Genomic DNA, 10188 nt, shown 5'->3' on the forward strand with positions numbered 1-10188 from the left:
GTGTGTGTGTGTGTGTGTGTGTGTGTGTGTGTGTGTGTGTGTGTGTGTGTCTGAGACAAGGTGGGACCTGCACTTTAGGAAGATCAGTTTAAAAACTGACTAGAGGCTGGACTGGAGTAGAGAGAGACTTGACTCAGAGAGACCAACCAGACCAGAAGGCTAATGCCATGAGATGAGGGCCTACACCCAGGTGGTGTCAGTGTTAGAGAAAAGAAGTTGACACACGTACACAAGAGATGTTACAAAAATAGAAATAACAGCACTGATTAGTTGTCATTAGATAACAGGGGTGGCAAGTCAAATATGATACTGGCGATTTGATCCTGGAGTGACTGGGAGGATGGTGGTACCTTTGGCAGTTATATGGAAGTTATGAATATATAGTCAACAAAAAAGAAATCAATACATTGGCCACATCTGAAAAATTATGCCTCATTTTGCTCCAGTAGTCAAAAAGTCTTACCTTTTCTTTTATTCTATTCAGTTACTGTCCTATATTGCTTTTTCTCTTAATGCTAAATTTCTTTAAAAAATTATTACAATTTTAATACCTCAACCTCATGCTTCTATGTCTACCATTATACTGAAACAACTTTCTTAAAGGTTACTTCCTAATCAAATGACTGTTTTCTCAGTCATCACCCTTGACCTTTCTATAGAATTTGGGACTGGTCCTAAGGACTGGTCCTTTGGAATATTTTCTCTTTCTTTGACTTCAGAGATATTATACTCTCCTGGTTCATCTAGTTTTCCTCATATCTTTCTAACTACTCCTCTTCTAGTCTCCACTGACCCTTATTGTCTTCCTAGCCCCTTATGGTGGGTGTCCCTCAAGATTTTGTCCTCAGATTTTATTTACTCTCTTCTCTTTGCACTCTCTCCTTTGGCAATCTTATAACATAGCAGGCCCTTAAGAAATGTTTGTTGAATCTCATTCACTTCCATAGCTTTGACTACTGTAATGATTCCCAAATCTATCTCTCCAGTTCTGATTTCACTTCTGAGCAGGAGCTTCACATCTCCAACTGCATATTCAACATCTCTACCTGGATGTCCCACAGGCAACCTGAGATTCACAAAGTTTAAACATGATCTTATTATATTTTCTTTACCCTGATTGTTTCTGCTCATGGTGCCACCATCTACCGAGCCTCCCATTAACTGAATCTTGACATTTCTGATTTTTACTTCCTTCTACTCTCAGAGAGGCAGCAATAATGTAGTGAATAAGGCTATGGATTTGGAATCATGAAGCTGTGAGTTTAATTTATGCCCATTAAGGAGGACAGTAAGGTCCTGTCTCAAGCTGAACTGCCAAGCATTCAAACTGTATTGCAGATAGCACAACTTCAATGAACTGGCCAATGGGATGAGTTGTTTGAATGCCAAAGTACATTTGCTTAAAAGACCATTTTATGGAAAACACACAAGGCAAATGCTCACATGCTCACACAGAGATCAGAAGAAAGAAATGATACAAGGAAACTTTCAAGGTCTCTCTGAAGAACTTTGGAATCGATTGTGAGACATAGAAGATAGTGGCACAGGACTACTCAGCATGGCATGCCTTCATCAAAGAAGGCACTGTGCTCTATGAACCAAGCAGAATTATGGTAGCTCGAAATAAATGTGAGATGCACAAATTTAGAGACATCTTCACTCCAAATGTTCATATGGACTATTTGTGCCTGATCTGTGGTGAAGCCTTCTGAGCTAATATTAGTCTGATTAGCCACAGTTGGACACACTGTACCTTGACCCCAACATAGTGATACCATTTTGGTTCTCTTCCAGAATGGAGGACAATGACAAAATCTGCCTCTGACATTAATTAGATGCATAATCCTGGGAAAGTTATTTAACTTCTTTATGTCTTAGTTACCTTATCTGTTACACGGATGGGATTGTAGTTAATACTTTCAAAGTTCCCTTTGAATTCAAAATCTATGATCCTAAAATCATATTCAATCAGTTATCAAATCCCATTGTTTCTACTTATACCATATCTTCAGGGGGTTTTTTCCACTCCTTTGTTCAAAATGCTTCTAATGTGGTTCCCTATTGCCTACTGAATAAATTTCAAATTCCTCTGCCTTGGCATACAAGGTCTTTTAGTATCTTGTGCCTTTTAGTATCTTAAGGCTGATTGATCTTAATCCCTTCCATATACTTTGTGTTCTAATCAGGTTGGATTACTTAACATGGCTTATAGACAACCCAAATGTTCCTGAATTGGTTCTTAATTCATATTATTACCTATGCTTAGAATTTTATCTTCCCCACATCATTCATTAATTCCCTAATTCTCTTTTAAAGTTCAGATCAAACATAACCTCCTCTATGAAGTCTCCCCTGGTTCCTAAAGTTAACATTAACCTTTTCCCCTTTAGATTTCACACAGCATTTTAGTTGTATCTCTTGTATGCACTTAGCATGTATTATATTCTACAATAGTTAATTGTGTATGCCCCCTTAAAAGACTGGGAACTCCAAAGGGACAAGAACTGTGACATCTAAATTTTCCATATCCCCTAGTACCTAACACATACTTAATAAAGGTTTGTTGTTAGTGATTGAATAATATTGAGGCAGAGAATAGAAGGAGTTGTCACAGAGGCAGGTAACTGGTACAGCAGATAGACCACTGCACCTGAGTCCCAAAGATCTGGATTCAGATTTGGCCTCAGACACCTATTAGGCTACATAGCCCTGGGTAAGTCATTTAAGTTCTTTCAGTCTCTGCCTCAGTTTCCTATTTGTAAAATTGGTATAAAAATAACCCAATAATAACACTTATTTACAAGGGTTGCTATAAGGATCAAATGGGAATATTTTTAAATATCTGAAAAATCTTAAAGCACTATAGAGATGCTAGCTATTATTATTATGCACTCTGAAAAGAGATGCTATATAGAAAGCAAATTGAAAATAGACACTAATAGATAAAAGGTAAATAGAATTAAGAATGTAAATTCTACCATATGCAATAGATTGTAAGCTCCTTGAAGGTAGAGCCAGTTTTTTTTTGCTTTATCTTTTATCTTCGCGGCAGAGCAAAGCCTTGCAAATAGAAGGGGCTTAATACATGTTTATTGAATTGTGTTCAATTTATTTGAGTTGACGAGTTGAATTACATTGTTAAAAATTTTGTGTGTGTTCTTAGTCTATTTTCTTCAAAAATAGATATTGGAAACATGTTAAAAAGAATGGGAAATTTCATGGAATGGCTTATGTACTCTGGGCATAAACGCCCTGAATATTTGTTTAATTTATTCATTTCAAAAGGCAAACTATTCTGTAACATTTGTTCATTCCCTTACTTATTTTATAGCTTGCTAAAAAAGATTCACCAGCAATCTGGGCTTGATATTCCCATGCAATGGTGAAAGAAATAAAAAAATTAAACATCTGATTGCCTCTCTGAACCACTTGGGTAAATCCAAAATTATAAAGAATAGTTTGGAACAATTTTAACAAGGTCAGCCCTTTTGTATTTGGTCATAGACTTGATTTCTGAATAGAGTAGCCTTGGTTTTTGAAATTAAGGTCACTCCTATATGAATGCCTTATCAGGATTTCCCTGGCATCCAAAGCTAAGTGTCATTGGCAAAGACCTAAAATCACAACCAAAAATCAGGATAAGTGATTACATGTCTCAGAGAGATGTGATGCTGTAAGACACCGGGTTGTAAGTAAGATAGTATTATTATATTTAACCAGGGCATTATTTAGGAAAGGCAGTATTCTAAACAACAACAACAACAACAAAAATGCTTCATTTTTAGCAGGGTTCGGGAATTCAAGAGAGTGGTCATTACAGTTGTCTGTTAGAGACACCTGTCAAGGTAGCCCTTAAACATTAATTCTAGGAGAAAGGAAAACAAAAAGGGAGAAATCTATTAAATAAACAAACAAAAAACTCTGTGAAAGTGGTAGCTTTGGAGTATTGGGACTAAATCTAAATTGGCTTAATTAGTGGAATATTTAATTATGCAAACACTTTGCTTTTGCTAATAACCATGTTGAATTTGTCTATGGGAATAAAACATCAATTAACCCTTTACATAGTCAATGGGAGAAAATAACAGTAATGATTTAAGTCTGGATCTCAAAACTAGGAAGATGTGGTGACTTCTGATCTTTTGGAAAGATGCTTACTTAACTGTACTTTTATGTTTTGATAGAGAGTCTTACTAGGAACAGTGGGTGAAGAGTCATTAAAGAGTGACATAAGTGAAAAATAAAGAGAAAATGAGTTTAGGGAATAGTGCCAGAATACTTAATAGGGCTGCTGAAAGGATGTCTTATTGTTTTTTCTAGACCTATGATGTCCTTACCGAGGGGAACTTTCAGTGCTAAAAAAAATCACTACACCAATGAACACAGACAACTCCTTTGTAACATATGGTCTTAGATAGTTGCCTGAGTGAAATGGGAGTCATTTGTTCATGATCACAAAGCTTGATCAAGCAAGACTTGAATCAAGTTTTCCTGACTCTAGAGCTGGCCCTTCATACCCTTCATTTTGTCTTTCATTATGAGGACTAATATCAATAAGGCACATAGGATTGATCATAATAAATCAGGTTTAAAACCTTTATGGTTCCTAGTTGCAAAATTTCTCGTAGTGAAGTCTTTGTTGTTCTTTTCCTAACCAAGTCAAATGGACTTTTCCCTGTTCTCCTTCTGAACTTCACTTTTGCTTTTTCAGTTATATCCTTTCTAATCTGAGTGTACAATAATATGATATGTCCACTGCTTTTTTCATGCTCTTTTGACTTTCCTGTCTTTGCCTGAGGTTCTTCTTCCTTTTCCCTTTTGTTACTGGTTACTTTTATACTGTTACTGTTACTGTTACTGGCACCTTGTATACTTATTGGCTTAAGGGGCTAATTCATCCAATGGTTTCAATGACATATAAGTGGATCATGCTCACACCTATATACCCAGCCCAGATCTCTTATTATCATTAGGCACTGAAAGGAGATGTTCTATAGAAAACATCTGAAAGGAACATACAGTAATAGATACAAGGTTAATAGATTTAAGAATATAAATTCTATTCAATGCAATAGAAGGTAAGTTCTTGCAGGGCAAGGCAAGTTTTTTTTTTTGTTGTTGTTGTTTTATCTTTCTATTTTTAATGATAGCAGCACAGTGGCTTTGGGTTTTTCAATCATTTTTTACTTTCTGTCTTCAAGCCTGACCTAGTTGGCCATATCTTTGCTTTCAACATTACAACTTTCTTGAGAGGCATTTTTAGCCAGAATTTGGAGCATTGAGAGAACTCTTATTTATCTTTCTCCCTCTGTCTTTTCCCACTGTTACAGTAGACAGAGTACTGGACTTGGAGTCAGGAGAGACCTGGGTTCTCCCCCTGTGATACTTCCTGTGAGACCATGAAAAAGTCATTTTCCCCTCTTGGAGTATCCGATTCTTCACCTGTAAAATGGGTATAATGCCTCTAGCACCTAACTATTTGGTCTGTTGTGAAGATCAGATCAAATAATACATGGAAAGCACTTTGCAAACCTGAAAGTTATTATCAATTCTCATATCTCTTTGGCATTAGGATGTCCTGTCTCTGCCTGCATCCCATGAGTTGCCTTTGTAAAAAGAGTTCACAGGACTTAACCATGTGATCAGAGCAACAGGCCAGGGAAATCACAGGAAAAGAGGGTAACCTAGAAGTGGGTAACCTAGAAGAGAATGCATCAGTCTGAACAAAAAGGGAAGCAGTAAATTCTCTGCAAGTTGCTGAAGACATTTTAAATTTCAAAAGCCTCCAAAATACTTCTCAGAAAAAAATACAAAGCATCAAAACAAACACTAATAGGAAAATTCACATTTAGGTTTAGACATTAGAGAATACCAGTCACTTTATAGGTCAGTATTTAGTCATTTCAAAACAGTTCAATTACCTAAAAACATCTACTTGCAAAGAGCAGAATAGCAGGCATTCCAACAGAGTTTTACTAATCTGCTGTGCAAAAATCCATGCCTTAAAAACAGCCTCTGGTCATAATATTGCTGAAAATATGTTGGTTTTTTTCCAGACAAATAAAACATGAAAAAGCCTATTTTATTTGTAAAAATAAACCTATCTTAGCTTTTCATTTATTCAAGGATGACTTTGTTCTATGGCATGCCCTTCAATAAAATTATAGCTTAGGTTTAAGAAGCCTACAATTTCAGGGCCTTACTTTTCTATGAGTTAGTTTTATCTTTTCTTGATTTAAAAATTATTCAGTGCAGTTAGAAAGCAGGGATGTAATTACACACAAGCACACACACTTTCAGCCTAATTTTATAGCCCCTATTAACATTTTTAATTACATGTATTTGGGTATAAATAATAACCTAGAAACTTATCTAAATATTTTTTTTTCAAAAAATACCAGTAGCTCCTATGAATAGAAAATAGCTTTATAATATTTGGGAAAACAGCTGAGCTTAGTACTCTAAAGGTAAAATTTAAGGTTTTGCTTAATTTTTAATTCACTATATGTGAAATTTAGAGAATAAATATCATGTCCACTTTCTGGCAGTTTATTCTCATGTGGAGGGGAAAAGAAGCTATATAGATTAAAATTATAATAAAGCATCTTTCTTACTTATGAAAAGATATGACTACTTAAAACTGGTTTCAAGTACATGAATTTCATTGTTTGATTATGCTTATTTGTACTATCTTGGCTCAGATCATTATAAATATATTCAAAACTGCTTCAAGTAAACTGAAAGGATATTGCCAATACAATTCAAGTAATTATAGTTTGAGTGATTTGAAATATAACTAAAGTACCTCCCCAGGGCTACTTCTACATAATTAGGAATGGCATAAATAGTACTGATTAATTATATCTCTAGGTAGTCATCTGCCTCTGATGAATCATTGTTGTTCTTGATAATAGTAAAAACAAAAAGTGTTTGAATGAGATATATTTATTTAGTTTTAAACCTTTCTGTAAAACTGAACCACAACTATGAAACAGCAAGACAGAAATCCTTATAAAGGGCCTCATTGAAAATCTTAGTTGTTAGACATTTGAATGATATTATGCCACCATAGATCACGAGCCAGTGAGTGATAAGCTAAGAAGAAGTGGCAAATCGTTTTAGTTTGTGAATTTCCAATGAAACTGGTCTCACACTTTATCTCAGTTCCCTCATTTTCAGCCTTGATTAGTCAAAGGGTAATAAATAATTTTGCAATGGTTTCTTCACATTTGGAGAAAGAGTCAACACCCACATATATTGGAAGAGGATAACTACCATTGCTACTCATAGCAATAATGCTGTTTTTTATTTACTAAAATTGTCACTGGTTTATTATCAGTAAGCTAAGTATTCTCGAATTGGTTTTCCATAGTTGTGGTAGTTGATTTGCACTTATCCTTTTACATTCTCTTATTCATTCACTTATTGAACAAATACATGTCTTTGCAAGATAGCAAGAAAGGAATGTGAAGCGGGGAGACTAATTAGAATCTGTTATATATTTTCATAGAACTAAAAATAAAATTCTGTACTAAGGTGGTAGCCAGAGGGACAGAAAAGAAGGGAGGAAAATGTGAAAATCATTATAAAGGAATGAACAAGACTTAGAAACTGATGGAATACTGTAGAGAATGGACTTAAATTTGATTCTGATGTTTCAAGCTTTAATTTTGGGAATGGTATTACAGCTACTAAAATGAATTTGAGGGTTGAGAAACAAGGATCATAGGTTTAGAGCTGGAAGGGACTTTAGAAGTCATATAGACTCATTTCACATTTGAAACTAAATCTCAGAGAGGGAATTGCCCGAGATCACATAGGTACTAAAGGCCTGAAGTAGGATTCAAACCCAAATTTTTCTGACATCAAGTGCAGCACCCTATCTATTATACCAATGCTGTCAAACTCAAATAGAAAGGGGGGTGCACAAATTGATACATAAGGATTTCAACATACCACATATTGACTTACTTTTAAAACATGATATTTCCAATTATATTTTAATCTGGTTCTCACATTCAGGAAGTGTTGTGGGCTACATACAGCCCGTGGGCCACAATGTTTGATACCTTTGTATTATATAAACTATGCTCCCTTTCTAGATATTTTTTTGGTTGGGAGAATATGGAAGAGTAGTAGTGTGTGAACTTTTTATAATGTAAGAACTTTTCAATTTAACAAAACCTTAGTGGAACCCTTTGAGTAAAATCTTCATAAATAATAAATAGTAGTTGTTATCATCATCATTATCATCATCATCATTTCCTATAATTAATAGGATCAAATAAAGTACTTTGATATCTTGATGAATCTGAGTTCATTAATGAGAGTACACATTTCAATGGGGGCAGATCAAAACTCATCACATTTTCTTATACTGAATAATTCTTGCCCATATCTTTCCATAAATCCTCCATATTGGATATTATCCAACATGCCAGAGACTTTTCTTCAGTTATCCTAGTTGAAACATGGAATTCTAGACTTGGAGCTGGAAGAAGCCTTAGAGGTCAGATTTTCCAATTCCCTCATTTTAAAGGTAAGGAAACCAAGGCCCAAAAAGGTTAAGTGACCTCTACAAGTCACATGGGTAGTAAATGAGAAAGTTATGATATTTACTTGTGCTCTCAAATTCCTGATCTCATATACTTTAAATTGAACTGTTCTTTAGTTTGTATATACCAATAAAGGGTTAGGATTGTCCATTCATCCTTACTCTCTCTGCATGACAGGCCCACCTCCCCATACCCTCCTTTTCCCATTTCTCCTACTCCATTCATTATTGGTAATAAGCAACACCAAATAACATGTTTGGTTTTAAAAACATCTTTTCAAATCACTTTTTGTATTCCAAATATACCAATACTAACCACAATATCTTTAACCTTAAGGATGTGACAGTTGACAACAATTAGTGTTTTATAATTGGGGAAAATATTCTATTATGTCACCTTGTTAATTATTTCACAAAACTTTTTCATTTCTCCTTTTTTTGTATTGTTTTACTTTACACTTAAATACAAAATAAGAAAAGAAACAAACTTAAACACTAAAGCTAAAACAGCATAAAATAAGAAAAAAAAGCATTGCCATGTGCACAGCAGAACATGATAGAAGATTCGAATACATAGCAATAAATTTCCATTTCAAGAAAGCCTATATAATAAATACTATGCATTGTATTGAGATGCACTGTCCATCTTTGCTCCCTTGTAAGTTTGCTCTTGTTCTCTGCTATGCACTTTTTACTTTGTTCTTTTTTCCCCTTCTCCCTCCCTCCCCCAAAGGCTACTCTGTCTGTGTGTATGTATACATGTGTATATAGACATATATACATACACATATACCTATATACATATAAAGACATATACACACAAAGATATACATATACGTATATTCATACATGCACCCATACATACATACACTTACATATACTTAGATATTTATAATCATACTAATGTATGATTATACATTATTGTATAATGTATAATTCTACATTCATATGCATCTATGTAAGACCATATTATACTTATCTGTCCTCTGTTTCTCTGAGGGTGGTTAACCATTTCTCTTTCCCTCATATAAGCCATTTTTATTATCACAAATTCTCACAATTTTCTTAAAAATTAAAGAGCACAACTTAAATTTATTGATTTCTGTTTATAAATGGCTTTGTGATTTTATCAGAACAATGAAACCATTGTTTTCAAAAATCGAATAACATAGCACAAGCCACAAATGAGGTATCCAAGTCATTAGAAGGAAAGGCAGGTTGATCTGACTAGGATTGTCACATTGCATTTCTTCATCTAGGTATTGTTTTTGGAATTTTTTGTTTTCTTTTTTCTTCAAACTTCCTGATTTTACCCTGTGTGTCCATAAATGGAATTGGTACACATATACTAAAGGATTGTTTTGTTTTTTGAAAGCTGAGAACATAAATGTACATCATTTATCTTGCAAACACAAAGGCCTGTCAGAACCTTGTGAATTCTCAGGCACAAGTGCAAACAACTTTACAAGGCAAGCTTAATCATCCTGGAGAAATTGGGAAGATGACAGCATAGATCCAAGTTCCAAAGGATCCTTAGGTTAGTAATTTAATATGTCATCAACAGAGGATAAGATTAAAGAAAAGGATAAAGATAAGCATAAGGATAAAGAAAAAGATAAGAATAAGTAGGAGCG

The sequence above is a fragment of the Vombatus ursinus genome, unplaced genomic scaffold (genome assembly GCF_900497805.2).
Source record: "Vombatus ursinus unplaced genomic scaffold, bare-nosed wombat genome assembly UNPS02001419.1, whole genome shotgun sequence".
Classification (NCBI taxonomy): Eukaryota; Metazoa; Chordata; class Mammalia; order Diprotodontia; family Vombatidae; genus Vombatus; species Vombatus ursinus.